Source organism: Protopterus annectens, chromosome 6.part0 (assembly GCF_019279795.1).
Source record: "Protopterus annectens isolate FY-2018-M chromosome 6.part0, PAN1.0, whole genome shotgun sequence".
Taxonomy (NCBI): domain Eukaryota; kingdom Metazoa; phylum Chordata; order Ceratodontiformes; family Protopteridae; genus Protopterus; species Protopterus annectens.
The window spans coordinates 1,079,436,536-1,079,450,489 of NC_056737.1; positions in this window are offsets into that span (position 1 = coordinate 1,079,436,536).

Genomic DNA, 13,954 nt, shown 5'->3' on the forward strand with positions numbered 1-13,954 from the left:
AGATGTGGTTCCGTAGATCGCAGAAGTCTTACCCCTCTCAGCAGGAAGGTTCCCCCTCCAGAGGCAGAGGAGGGGAAAATTCATCAGGAAGACGCCGTCCCAGAGGCGGCAGAGGCCCCCGCAACACTGGAGACCGCGAGTCCTTTCGTGGCTCTTCAGCTTTTCATAGTCCCTGAGGGATTGCCCGACTGTGCTGCTCCGGAGCCAGTCGGGGGTCGTTTTTCGAAGCACCTGAAGGCCTGGGAAGGGATCACTCAGGACCGATGGGTGCTTCGAATTATCGCCGGAGGTTACTCCATCCCATTCTGTTGCCCCCCCCCTCAGTCCAAAAGAATCCCGGACCCGCCACCCAGTCAACGGGATACCGCAGCCTTAGAAATTACAAAGCTGCTGCAAAAAGGAGCCATCCAACCGGTCCCCGCAGACCAGATCGGATTAGGGACTTACTCGAGATTCTTTTTGGTGCCATAAAAGACCGGGGACTTGAGGCCCATTTTGGGCCTAAGCAACCTAAACCGTTCAGTCAAGAAGTCCCAAGTTCCGAATGGTCACTTTACAAACCATTCTCCCATTGTTGGAGAAAGGTGTTTGGATGTGCTCTATAGACCTCAAGGACGCGTATTACCATATCAAAATACATCAAACGTCCAGGAGACACTTGCGCTTCAGCCTAGGAGGCAGTCCTTTTCAGTTCCGTGCGCTGCCCTTTGGTCTCACCACAGCCCCCAGGGTGTTCACCAAATGCTTGGCAGTAGTGACTGCTCACTTGAGGAGTCTAGGATTCCAGGTGTTTCCGTACCTAGACGACTGGCTTCTAACTGCCACCTCCAAGCATCTACTTCTACGGAGCCTGCAAGCCACAACATCACTGGGCAATTCCCTCGAATCACCTTCAATTGGCCAAAGTCTGTGTTACGGCCATCTCAAAGAATAAGATTCATAGGGGCAGAGATAGATTCAAACCAGATGCGGGTCTATCTACCTGCAGACAGAATTCAGACCATACAAAATCAGGCTCGAGCCTTACTCCCCAGGTCCAAAGCCCCAGCCAGAATGGTCCTGCAGCTATTGGGATCGATGTCTGCCACAGTTCTGCTAGTTCCCTTGGCAAGGTTACACATGAGAATCCTCCAGTGGCTTCTTTCAACTCAGTGGTCCTTTCAGGAACTCCCTCTCGATCATCTAATATGGATCACAGAATCTTGCAGATGGGACCTTCGCTGGTGGCTAGTGTCCTCCAATTTGGATCAGGGACGACCCTTTGTTCTTCCTCCTCCTCCGGCGGCCACTTTGACCACGGACGCCTCCCAGACGGGGGGGGGGGGCATTCCCTGGGCAGGTCAGTCCAGGGCAAATGGCATCCGGAAGAGACCCCTCTCCACATCAACATCCTAGAAATGAGGGCAGTACTCCTGTCCCTTCAAGCCCTTCACTATTACCTCCCTCAGGGCGTAATTGCTGTTCACTCAGACAACATGTCAGTTGTCTGGTACCTGAACAAACAGGGAGGGACCAGATCCTATCCTCTGCAGAGAAGCGATGAGAGTCTGGGAATGGGCAGTCTCGACCAAACGCTTCCTAGTGGCTACTCACATACCGGGCAAATCCAATGTCATAGTCGACAGGTTGAGCAGAACCATCCTCTCTCCTCACGAATGGTCTCTGAATATGACTATTACAAGACAGATTTTCAGCGAATGGGGAGTTCCGTGCTGCGACCTCTTCGCGACTCCTCTGAATGCGAAGTGCAAAGAATTTTTCTCCCTAACCCCGGCCCCGGGGAAGAGCCCTATGGACGCGTTAGTCCATCCTTGGCCCACCGGCCTGCTTTATGCCTTCCCTCCAGTTCCTCTCCTACCCAGGGTAATTCAGAAGGCATCTCTCTTAGGGAGCAAGATGATCTTAATTGCTCCTTACTGGCCTCGTCAAGTCTGGTTTCCCTATCTTCGGAAACATGCTCTGGAAGGTCCATGGTTCCTGGACCAGGTCCCAGACCTACTTCATCAGTCGGGACTACTACACCAGTCCCTACACACATTAAAATTGACTGCCTGACTCCTCCTCTTCCGACCATAGTCAGGAGACAGGCACTGGATCCAGATGTGGTGCACATATTGTCTTCAGCCCACAAGTCTGCTACGAAGAAACTGTATTCTAGCAAATGGAAAAGGTTTGCTATCTGGGCTCAACTCCGGGGCCTGGACCCCATTTCTACTCACGTGGCAGAAGTACTCAAGTTCCTGACCTCTCTTTTCAACCAAGGCTCTTCTGTTTCTACCATCAAAGTACAATTGGCAGCGATTTCTAATTTTCATGAATCCATAGACCCACCCTTAATGAGCAACAGGTTGTGTAAGACCTTCTTGAAAGGTGCTGCTCTATTAAGACCTCCGATTTCTCATCCTGCACCTCCATGGGATCTCGATATAGTATTACGTGCCTTGACTTCTTTCCCCTTTGAACCGGCAGCTACCTGTGATCTAAAGTTTCTATCATGGAAGACAGCCTTTCTAGTGGCAATTACTTCAGCCAGAAGGGTTTCAGAACTTCAAGCTTTCAGTGAAACCCCCGTACTTGGTTTTTCATACAGACAGGGTATCCCTCAGACCAAATCCTTCTTTTGTTCCTAAAGTATGTTCTACTTTATGCTTGCAACAGTCGTTAGAGCTCCCAGTTTTTTTCCCAAAATACTCCAATAAAGCGGAGTTTATTTTCCACACACTAGATGTCCACAGGCAGTTACGTTTTTATTTGGATAGGACCAAACAATCAAGGAAGACAGATCAGTTGTTTGTGTCCTTTGCAGAAAACAAATTGGGCAACGTGGTCACAAAGGTCACTATTGCCAAATGGATCAGGGACTGTATTACTCAAGCTTATATTTATTCTAACAAAGAACTTTCCACCTCTGTCAAGGCTCATTCTACAAGGGCTATGGCTACTCCGGTAGCATTTCATTCTAAGCTTGCTATTGGTGACATTTGTGCTGCGGCTACATGGTCTTCCCCGCACACCTTCATTTCTCACTTCAAATTAGATGTGGCATCTAGAGGACGAGCTTCATTTAGTTCCACAGTGCTCAGGAGTGTTTTCCAATGAGCCACCCGGGATTTAGGTTCTAGGGACGCTGTCCCATCAGTCAGAATGTAGGCGAGATAGGATCACATAACATCTTTTAGTTATGTACTCACCATAACTTCAGATGTTTGTGATCCATCTCGCCTACATTCCTAATAACCCACCCTCCTTCCCCCTTCCTTGGAGATCAGAGGATATCAGAAGGTCCGAATCCTGTTGTTTCATCTTGAAACATCTAACAATGTTATATAAACAAGCTGTGCATGTGTGCATGAATGCGGACAAACAAGATCTGGGGGATTAGTGGTGGTGCATCCTGGGATAAAGATAGCTCAGCCAATTAGAGGCCTCGCTCTATAGCATAAGCGTGCCGAGTCCGAACCCATCAGTCAGAATGTAGGCGAGATGGATCCCAAACATCTGAAGTTATGGTGAGTACATAACTAAAAGTTACAGCTTCTGCTTCTATTGTGGTTCTTGCCTCCTAAAGCAAACATTTTGTTATCGGAAAGAGTTCTCGTCCAAGGCTGCAGTCAGACATTTGACTTAAGTGAGTTGCTTCATCTTTCAGACCACCACGTGCTGCTTCTGAGGAAATTAAGTCCTTCCAAAGTACTTCCAAAGCTGACTACGGACCTATGATGAGGGCTTTCCTCAAAACTGATACTGGGTATCATCCTGTCCTCTTGTCTCCAGGGTAGATCAGGTTGGCTCACCTTCACATCTTTTAGCTCCTTCTCTGATGCATTTTATTTGCACAAGTGGTTTTGGAGACTGCTTACCAGAGCCTGTATGTTCTCCACTGACAACTTCTTTGGTTCCAATTACAGTGCATCTAACACACTCGAGTATAAGGTGGGTCTCAAGACTGGTTACTTAATGCTGGGTCTTCAGCACCATCTTCAGTTTCCAACTTGTGGGGCCCATTTTGGGGTTGGAGTCAACAGCCTTCAAGCTACCTACAGCCATCTCCATGTTGGTGCTATCTGGACCCTCAGGGTTAGGTCTTCATTCCCCTTGCCTTTGGTTGGGTAGGAGTTGGGTTGGTTTCACAGTTTGATTTCTCTCTATGCAGATTGATCCTGTAACAGCCCCCAAGGTAATGGAGACAATAGTAGTATCTCCAATGAAGTATTCTACAGACATTCTTAGCCAGTGGCTCCACCCCAAGATACCCCACTGTTCTGTGGCCATCTCATCATGATTGCCAGTGGCAGAGCAGAGCAGATATCCTTAAAAAACCCATACAAATTCCCACAAAGTCGTCTGGGGACTCTAATAATCAATCCCACTCAGACGTCACTAGGATGTGAAGGAGGTGTAAGAGGAGATGTGGACTACCTGTGGAGTCCCTCACATCAGACAGACTTGGATGATGGAGGGATACAGTTCCTTCCTGAAGACAGTTCATGAGACAGAGGGGATCCTGGCCCACTAAGCCACCTTCTCAGGATGAACAAATAATTTTTGAGCTGTCATTCTGCTCCCTGTTCTATTTTGCTGGTTCATCCAGCTGATTGTCTAATGTCCTGGTCACCAGCAGGGCATGTCAAGAATAGGACATTACAGACGCCATTCCCCACAAATCAGATAAAATATTGCTTCATCCTAAAGATAGGTAGCATGGATCAAAATGCCCTCTGAACACTATGATTGTTACTGTAACCACCAAGAGAGAGCTCACAGATGATTTCTTCTTTCCTTCCCTGTAACAGAGAATACAGGGTAATATAATTTGGAAGTGCCCTTAAACCTTTTGCAGTTTCATCCCAGAGCATTAAATTACTTTACTTATGAACTTCTTCCGAAGGGATCTAACAGAACAGGCTATGTATACTTTGCAAAAGCTGTCCCCATAGGACTGTTGTAGAACAATTTGAGAATGCTGTCCCCATAGGACTGTTGTAGAACAATTTGAGAATGCTGGGGAACAAACATCACAAATGTGTCTATGCGCTTGCTTTACAATGCAGCTGATGACCTATAGATACTGACATATGGGATTCACACATGACTTTGCTGTATGGCTTTTTGGACTACTTTAAGGCACCCTTCACAAATGTCCCTTTTGTTGATTCCACCCTTTTCGGACCTACAGAGGAAGGAAAAACTTTCAAGATGTTAGTGGTAAGGCAAGATGCTGTCTGCCATACATTTACAATTTGTGAGCACTCCATCCTTGAATAGGAATTGCAAGAGTTCCACGTCTTAGACTCCAGCATCAGCCCTTTGACTCCTCCTCAGATAAGTGATTGCTGTGGCAGATGTGGCATCTTTAATAGATGCCAAGCACAAGGTTATGGGGGCCCACAACTAGTAATTCAGGAGTCCTTTTTCTCACCAAACAGAACCAGTGTTCCTGAAGACTTCTTTAAATGTCCACCTGTGGACACAGAGGGTCTCTCGCTCTCTCTCCACTTAGACTTTTTCTGTCCATCAAGCAAGACAAATGGGTGAGAGAGATAATATCCAGAGGTTGTTATATTCCCTTTTCTCAAATCCCTTCCCAGCAGCTTCAGCCACTTCCAGACATCTAACTCTACCAATGCAAAGCAGACAAAAAGCATTGTTTATCCTCCTTTGAAAAACAGACATTCTAGAGGTCCCACCAAACCAGATAGTCAGAAAATTATTCCAGACTATATTTTATTTCCAAAGAAAAAAATGAATACCTTGGGGACAGTTCTGGATATCAGCAGCCTCCTAAATCTGAATGTCAGACCCCATTCAGAATGGCCATATGCAGTCATTTCTCCAGACAAACTACTGTATATGCTTGATGGACCTTGAGGATGTCTATCTGCACACACATATCATAAAGGAATCCAGAAAGTTCTTGTGCTTTGGCTGCACGCCAGTCATTGTTTCTGAGCCTTGTCCTTCAGTCTCAACACAGACCCCTTGTTGTTCACCAAGTTGTGACGACCATGCCCTGGTCCAGCAATCAAGGAGCCTCAATCCTCACCACTAACACCAGGGAGGTTGTCTCATAGGAAAGGATAACAAATACACACAGTAAAGTACAATTTTCCTTAAGTGCACACAGAGATCAGTCAGTCTGGGGCTGTTTGCTCCCTTGCTCTCCAGGTCCCCAATAAGACTCCCCACTGGCACAGCTATAGGGTCCAGATGTCAGCCTAGCTGGCAAGCTAACCTCCAGTACCCTCTGTCCCATCACTGCTTTGTGCCCCTGCCCAGGTAGCTGACACACATCCACACTTTGAGATAAGTATTTATACTACTTCACAGACACTCCTGGGAAAGGCTGATACAGATTCTCTAGCTGTGCCCCTTTACCCAGACTATACAGTAGTAATTCCTGCCACCACCAGCTAATATTTATCAGCTACCCAAAGGCCCTTAAAAGGGTTTCCAATTGTTACTGTGCAATATTATTATCCAATTGGTAATGTGACTATTCAGTCTAAGGCTTTTTAGAGTGGCTTATTACAATGAACTCTGTAAATATGCAATGTACTCTAGAGCCTACATTGTCACTACACAAATCAGCCACAAGTAAAGGTTTTAAATATTTAATAATAAATTAAAAACACAAGACAATACTACTACACCACAGAGATATCTAAGAGTTCAAAGATCACAGAGAAACTTAACAGTACAGTAGGACAGGTTTGATGTCAAAGAAAAACACTTAATCTAACTTTCTAATCTTTAGCTATTCTTAAGAGAAAACACAGTGCTACAATCCTACTTACATACGTAAAGAGCATAAGCAGTGCTGGGGTTGATGGTCCAAGACAAATGCTTGCAGTCTGTCTCTCAGCAATAGTTTTTAAACTCCCTGACAAAACAGCTCTGCTAAGGCCCTCCCAGATTACATAATTTTGACACTTTTTCCCATTATTCACATTACATCATTTTGACGCTGTCTGGATTTCCCAGGCAAACAAACTGCATTATTTAGCAGCAAGATAACACCTGCTCAGGAGACTACAACAATAAAAGACATTTCACATGTACACTCTAACAATTATTCCTTAAGTTAAGACGATAGAATGTGTTCAGCCAGTCGCTTCGGCACCACCATTTAGATAATTATTACTTCAAAGAACATTTGAAATGCTTGGCTTGGTTTTCCTTACAGCAGTTGGCAATGTTGCAACAATCTTTAAGTTTACATTTTATAGTGTTTTCTTTCATTTAAGAACACAAGCCTGTATTTTACATTTATATATACAAATGATAGAATTATGTATCAAATTCTATTTGACTAGGCTGGCAGCCTTCACCCATCTTTCCCCAATCTTCACACAAGTATATGGTTGTAGTTGTAGCTCATCTACAGTTCAAAGGAATGCATGTCTTTTAGCTAGATTGGATCACAAGGGCAACAAACATTGTCCTAGTCCGCTGAGGATTACTTTTTTACAGCTGTGTCCATCTTTGTGTATTAGTCAGTCACAAAAAATTATCTACCATCTACACACGTTTTTCAACTGCTGTCTGGATACAAGAACATACTCCGTAACTCTCCTTCCAGAAAGAGTCCTCATGCTCAAAAACCTGAAGCTTCTCCTAAAAAGACTTTGTCCTGCATCCTGGGTTATCAGAGGACTTGGATTCTTGGCAGTGTTTAGTGTAATGGTCTTCCATACTAATTTCCTTGTGAGAATTCTACTGTAGATACCCTTGGCACAGTGATCCCAACTGTTAGAGCTCCCATCAGTGCCAATTTGTGTAACTCCAATGGGCAGACCTCGCTTAGTCTGATGGCTAACTTCCTCACAGGGTCTCTTGTGCAGACCCTTTGTAAAATCTCCCTCCGCAGCAATAGTGGCCATAGATGTCTTCTCTTTGGGGTGGGAAGTATTTTGAAGGGAGGAAGATCAAAAGAGTTTGAACACAAAAAAGAAGCCAACCTTCACATCAATATCCTGAAGATAATGGCGGTCCTGCTGGCGTTGCATAATTTCTTGAATGGCCTTCATTGAGACGGGATTTCTATTCACACAGACATGTCTGTAGTCTAGTACATCAACAGAGGGAGGAGCCAAATCCTACTTGTTTTGCACAGAGGCTGTAAGGCTGTGTTAACTGGCAATGGCTTTGTATCTCTTTAATTACAACACACACATTCCAGGGAGAGTCAACTACCTGTTGGACAGGCTCAACAGATCTATCTTACAAATGGTCCCTCTACTGTTTTAGAGGCTTAGCAGATTTTCAGTTACTGTGGGGGGTGCTAGCCTTGCTGTGACCTATTTGTGTCTTTCTCCCACAACAAGTGCAGCATCTATTTTGTCTTGATAACCCCAGGGATGCAGTTTTCACAGGATGCTGTAGTCTGCCTGTGGTGCTGTAGTATTCTACATACCTTCCTACCTATTTCCCCCATTTCAAAATTTCTTCCGAAATCATCCTAATGCAAATCAACTGTAATTCTTAATGTCTCCCTCTGGCCCAGGCAAATCTGGTTCCATTTGCTCAGACCTCACTTGAAGAAGCCTCACTGACTTGGACTCAAACCTGTATTTTATCTCCCTTCATCTCCAGTGTGCCTCACCTGGACCTTCACAGTCTCATGCTAACTGCCTGGTATCTCCAATTCCTATAATGGCCAAGGACTACTGTTTCTCCCAAACAGGTATTCATATTTTCAGCATCCAACATTCTGTTCATAAGGTCTACAAATGTAAATGGAAACAGTTTTCTATATAGGCTGTCAATCTAGGGTTACCACCTGTCCCACTTTGTGAGGGACAGTCCCTCTTTGGGCAGTTGTGTCCTGCAAAAAATGTGAAAAAATGGCAAATGTCCTGAGATTTTAGGACAAAATTATTTTCTATATTTTTTGTCATAGTTGCATAAAACAGTTATTCTGTATCTGAAACACCTAAATGTTATAAGAAACAGAATAAGGAACTAAAATGCTGCAAGAATAAACTTTTATTCAGGCAAAAAAATGAAGTTCTGTCCTTTGTACTGGCCGTGGGTATGTTTTGCCCTGCAAAATCTGATGTTTGTAGCACAAATGTCCCACTTTGGGCATTTGGAAAGGTGGCAACCCTATGTCAATCAAGACATGGACCCTATTACAGTTTTCATATCCAGTGTGTTATTCCTTTCAACCCTTTGAGACAGGATCCAGCTGTTTTACCATAAAAGTACATCCGTCTGCAGTTAACATCATGGTTTCCGGTGTGTCATTCAAAGCCTTCCTGAATGGATTATTTCTATTGTGTTTTCTTGTAAAGGACCTTTCTCCTCCAGGGGACCGTAAATCTCATCTTTGTTCAAGCTTCTTGAGTGGACCTAAAATTTTTGTGTTCAACGACTCTTGGTTCTTTGTTGCCATTACTTTTGCCAGAAGAATGTCTGACTTTGTGCTTTGTTTTTTTTTTTTTCTGCATCTTATTTGATGTTCCATAAGGATAGGCTCGCCTTAAGAACAAACCCTTCATATAAAAGATGGCTTCAGATTCTAATGTGAAGCAATTTATCTACTAGTGTTCTTCCCCATCCATTCTAATAGAGGAGAATATTTTCTGCACGCTGGAGGTTTATAGGCAGCTAAGGTTGGTTCTCCACAGAACCAAGACCTTAAGGAAAGATTGCTTTTTTTATCACTTTTGCTCAAAACAAGATGGGGGGAAAAAGTTATTCAAGCAAATGTTATCCAGATGGTTGAATGACTGAATTACCTTTGTTTACTCATGCAACAGTAGGACCTTCCTTACTTAACCAAATCTCATTTGACTAAATCTATGGTGACCTCCATGGCCACCTTCAGAAATTCTGTGGACGAAATTTCTGTTGCAGCAACATGGTTTACATTGCATATCTTCAGTTCTAAAAGGTATCCTGTTATGTTGGCACCTGCAAAGAAGGTAGCTTTGGATTCTGTCCTAACAGTCAAATCAGACAGATGGATGATGTAGAATATGGACATCATGTACTTATAACACTGCATCATTTTCATTGTAATCTGTCTACAATGATATCCCACCCTCTTTCTTCCTACTAAATTGCACTTTTTTTCACAGTTTACAGCAGGATCTATAACCTTGTTTTCTTTTATCCATGTGTTTCATCTTTCTCCCTTTCACATATGTTCTTATAGAATAGCCCTTCCATTCAGACAAACTTTATCTAAAGCTAGAAGAGGCTGAAGGAGTTATAGCAGGGAAAAAAAATAAATGAACTTGAGACTAAGGACTTTTTCAGCTGACCAGATCAAAGTGACCTAAGCAATTTCACACCTAGTAGTCATATTATAGAATTTACAATGAAAAGGATCCATCATTATGGTAAGTGCATAACGTCTGTTTTTATTTGTGTCTGTATCCTATACTATTATAATAGGTTTGGTCAGGCTGGTTTTTGTGCTGGGAACTGAGAAAATAGCATTTACTGTTATGAATATATTGCACAAATTCCCATGAGCACTTCCTGCATACTTGCAGAAAAGTTTATATGATTACAAAAGTAGGTGTGCTATAGTTTGCTGACAACAGTGGCATGTATAGCTACTATAAAGTATATTCAGCATGCATTATATTTAGCAGACAGTGCAGCAACCACATGCACAATGAGTATTATGGTGTTTGTTGTATATTCCTGGTGGCTCTTGTTTTTCTTGGGGTGTGGGTAGGGTGTATATAGTTAATGCTTGTTTTTTTTTTTTTTCTTTCTAAATTATTATTTAAGGAGCAGTGCATTATCACATAGTAGTGGTTAATAACGTTATGTACTGCTTCAAGAAGTGCACAGTTATGTTTCCGTTTTAAGTGTTGCTTATGACTGGCATTATAGAAACACTATTATATTTACATGACAAAAGAGTCCTGGATAATATACAAATTAGTGGTGGTGATGTCACATAGTTGTGTAACAATACAAAACCACTAATTATGCCAGAGTATCACAGTTAGGTTGTCTGTTCTATGTACCTACATGATTTTTTGTCATATACCACAAGCACGTCTTGTTACAGCTTTGCCCCTCAAAAACTGCAGTACAACATCCAAAATCACCAGAGCATAAGTGTTTTACACCCCTCCAACATGTGTGAATTAGTGACTACAGTACTCTTCACACTGCACCATAAAAGTATAAGTAACCTTTACTTATGTATTAAGGTGAATTTAAGGGGGAAAATACCCATAAAACACTACTCCATTAACAACTCTGCAACAATGACACAACATCCCTGTATGTGTGTGTGTGTGTGTGTGTGTGTGTGTGTATATATATATATATATATATATATATATTTAACAAAAAGCTACCACTGTAAACCTCCAAACTATTTTGCATACCCATAATATTTCTTAAAGGGAATCCTAATTTTTGAAAATGCATAATGAATGGGGAATTTATCTTATTTACATGTGTATGCTGCTGCTGTGAATAAACTGGCTTTGCAGGGCAAATGCATGTTTGTGTGAAGTAAGATGGAATATTTTACCATGATTACTAGGTGACTGTCTGAAACCAACATTAATTACTGTGATTGTCATTAATCTTATTTTTTTTACCACAGTTAGACATCTAGTTGTACAGTCAGTAAACTGACATTAATTCACTGATAGAGACCACTGTGAATAAAACGGACTTGCGCCCGCTATTGTTTGATCACTGTTGAACATCAGCAACTGATCTTCTGTGGCCGTAGCAATATCGCACAATCTGTTGTATTTACTGGAGTCTGTGTAAAATTAGTATTCCTATGACTTATGCTTGTGTGTTTGTTGGGGGGGGGTTTGCTGTGTATTTGTGTAATTAGTTGCCCACAATTTATTTTACTTACCATCATGAACATCAGTCTTGTGCATGGTAGGTGGCTATTTTTGCTGGTTTATCAGGAGTGGGATGTGTGTGAAAGTAACTGCTCATTGGTACAGTGGTGTAGTGTTTTGCTGTGGTTGAGTTCCTGCCTGTGGCTTTTGTATTTAAGGATTAGGCATACTGTTCTTCTCCCTGAATGAGTTTGCCCATATGCTGTGGTGTCCTGGTGTTCTTCCAATTTCCCTGAAGGTGAGCATGCTGTATGTGTACCTTATGAAAGACTTGCCTTTTCAGGGTTGAGTCAGTGCATGTGTCTGTAAAAATGTAAATTATTTTATCCAGGGATACAAACAGTAATATCAAGCACTTGCATAACTCTTCTGGTATCAGTAAAAATGCAGATAAAAAGTAAATACCTTTCAAAATAAGGCATATAACACTCACAGAACATTCAGACCCTTTGAGTTTCTAGGGGTCTAGTGGTCTCCACGCCTTGGACTGTATAAAGGGATTTTGACATGGATGTAATGGTGGTCTCTGCTCTCAGTCTCACCTTTATAAAACCAGCCTTGGTCAGAGGCGTGCAAAGAAGGTTGCTCTGGCTTGTGTTGGGGTTGTGGACAGTGGAGTCGTTATTTATTTTACTTTTATCACAAACATTTTGTGCAAGCAAGGTTACTTATAGCTTATGTAGCGGCAATGTACTGTCTAGGTGCAATAAGTTTGAATACATTATTTTCATCATTATTTTTTCTTTCCTCAGTCACACATTTAGCAGTTGTCTTCTTGGACAGTGGTTAGGAGACCTGTTACTAATCTACATCTGACTGCAACAGGTTAAAATGTGTCACAGCATTCTGTCTTTCAGTTTTGTCCCAGCCTAACGCGTAGGTATGAGTAGGCATTGTGTATGTATGTATGTGTGTGTGTGTGTGTGTGTGTGTGTGTGTGTGTATATATATGTGTGTGTGTGTGTGTGTGTGTGTGTGTGTGTGTGTGTGTATATATATATATATATATATATATATATATATATATATATATATATATGTATATATATATCCAGTTGAAATGTATGACACTGGCATTTGTGGCTTTGTTTTCATCTTAATTGAACACCAGATGGATGCAAAGGATTTATGTATTCTGACAAACATTTGCCTTCTTAGTTTATTATGGGCAACTGTTTTGTTGGTTTTGAATATTAAGTCCTGGACACAACTTACTTATTCCTTGAAAGAAAAAAGTAAGGCCAAATTTCTTTCCTTATTCATGATTTTTGTTCAAGCCATCACTGAATCAAAAGGATGGAAAATGCACTAAAATTCACCACAGAGCATCTATAACCCCATGACTTTTGGTGTCCTGGTGGCCACAATATCCCCAGCTTAATTCTGATGTTCTTCGTCTCACATTGCTGCAGTCATAACCTGTGGGTAGTCCGCTGTCCTCGGTCGGCCCGAATACCAAAGAGTTAGGCTGACGTCGGTCATGATCGCCCGGAGCTGACATCAGTACGTAGCGGTACTTAAGCGCATGACCGACGTCATATCCCCAGTCTTTCTTGCCGCGTGGTCCGAAGCAGAAGCAGCGTTTGCAAGTGCCATTCGGCGTTCTGAAATTTTCTATTTCGAGTTTCAGACCGAAGACCAAGTTGGGTAACTTTTGTCTTTTCTTGCTTCAGTTTATCCGGATGTCAGAAAAAGTTAATAATTGTATTTCTTGTGGGAAACAGATACCTCATAGGGACTACCATTCTCTCTGTATTCCTTGCTTGGGGCCTGAGCACGACGTTGTCGGGTGTCGCTTTTGCGCTAGATTCAATAAGCGCACCATTAAACGTAGATTAGACTGTGCTCTGTTGGTTTTCGGTAAGCGGTGTAACTACAACATGCCGTCGGATTCTCCGACGCCCGCTACCGCGAAAAAGAGAAAAGAGAAAGCTTTAAGGTCTAAACCGGAGGAGTCGTCCGTTGCGGATGCCGGTTCTATGGAAACCACGGTTGAATCTGTGGATCCAGCCGAGGCCTCTGCTGAATCCCAGGGGGAGCCTTTACTTTTGCAGGAGTTGGTCTCTCAGGAGTTGGGCCAGGCCGAGGGAGCTTCTCAAATTTCTGTGGTTCCATCC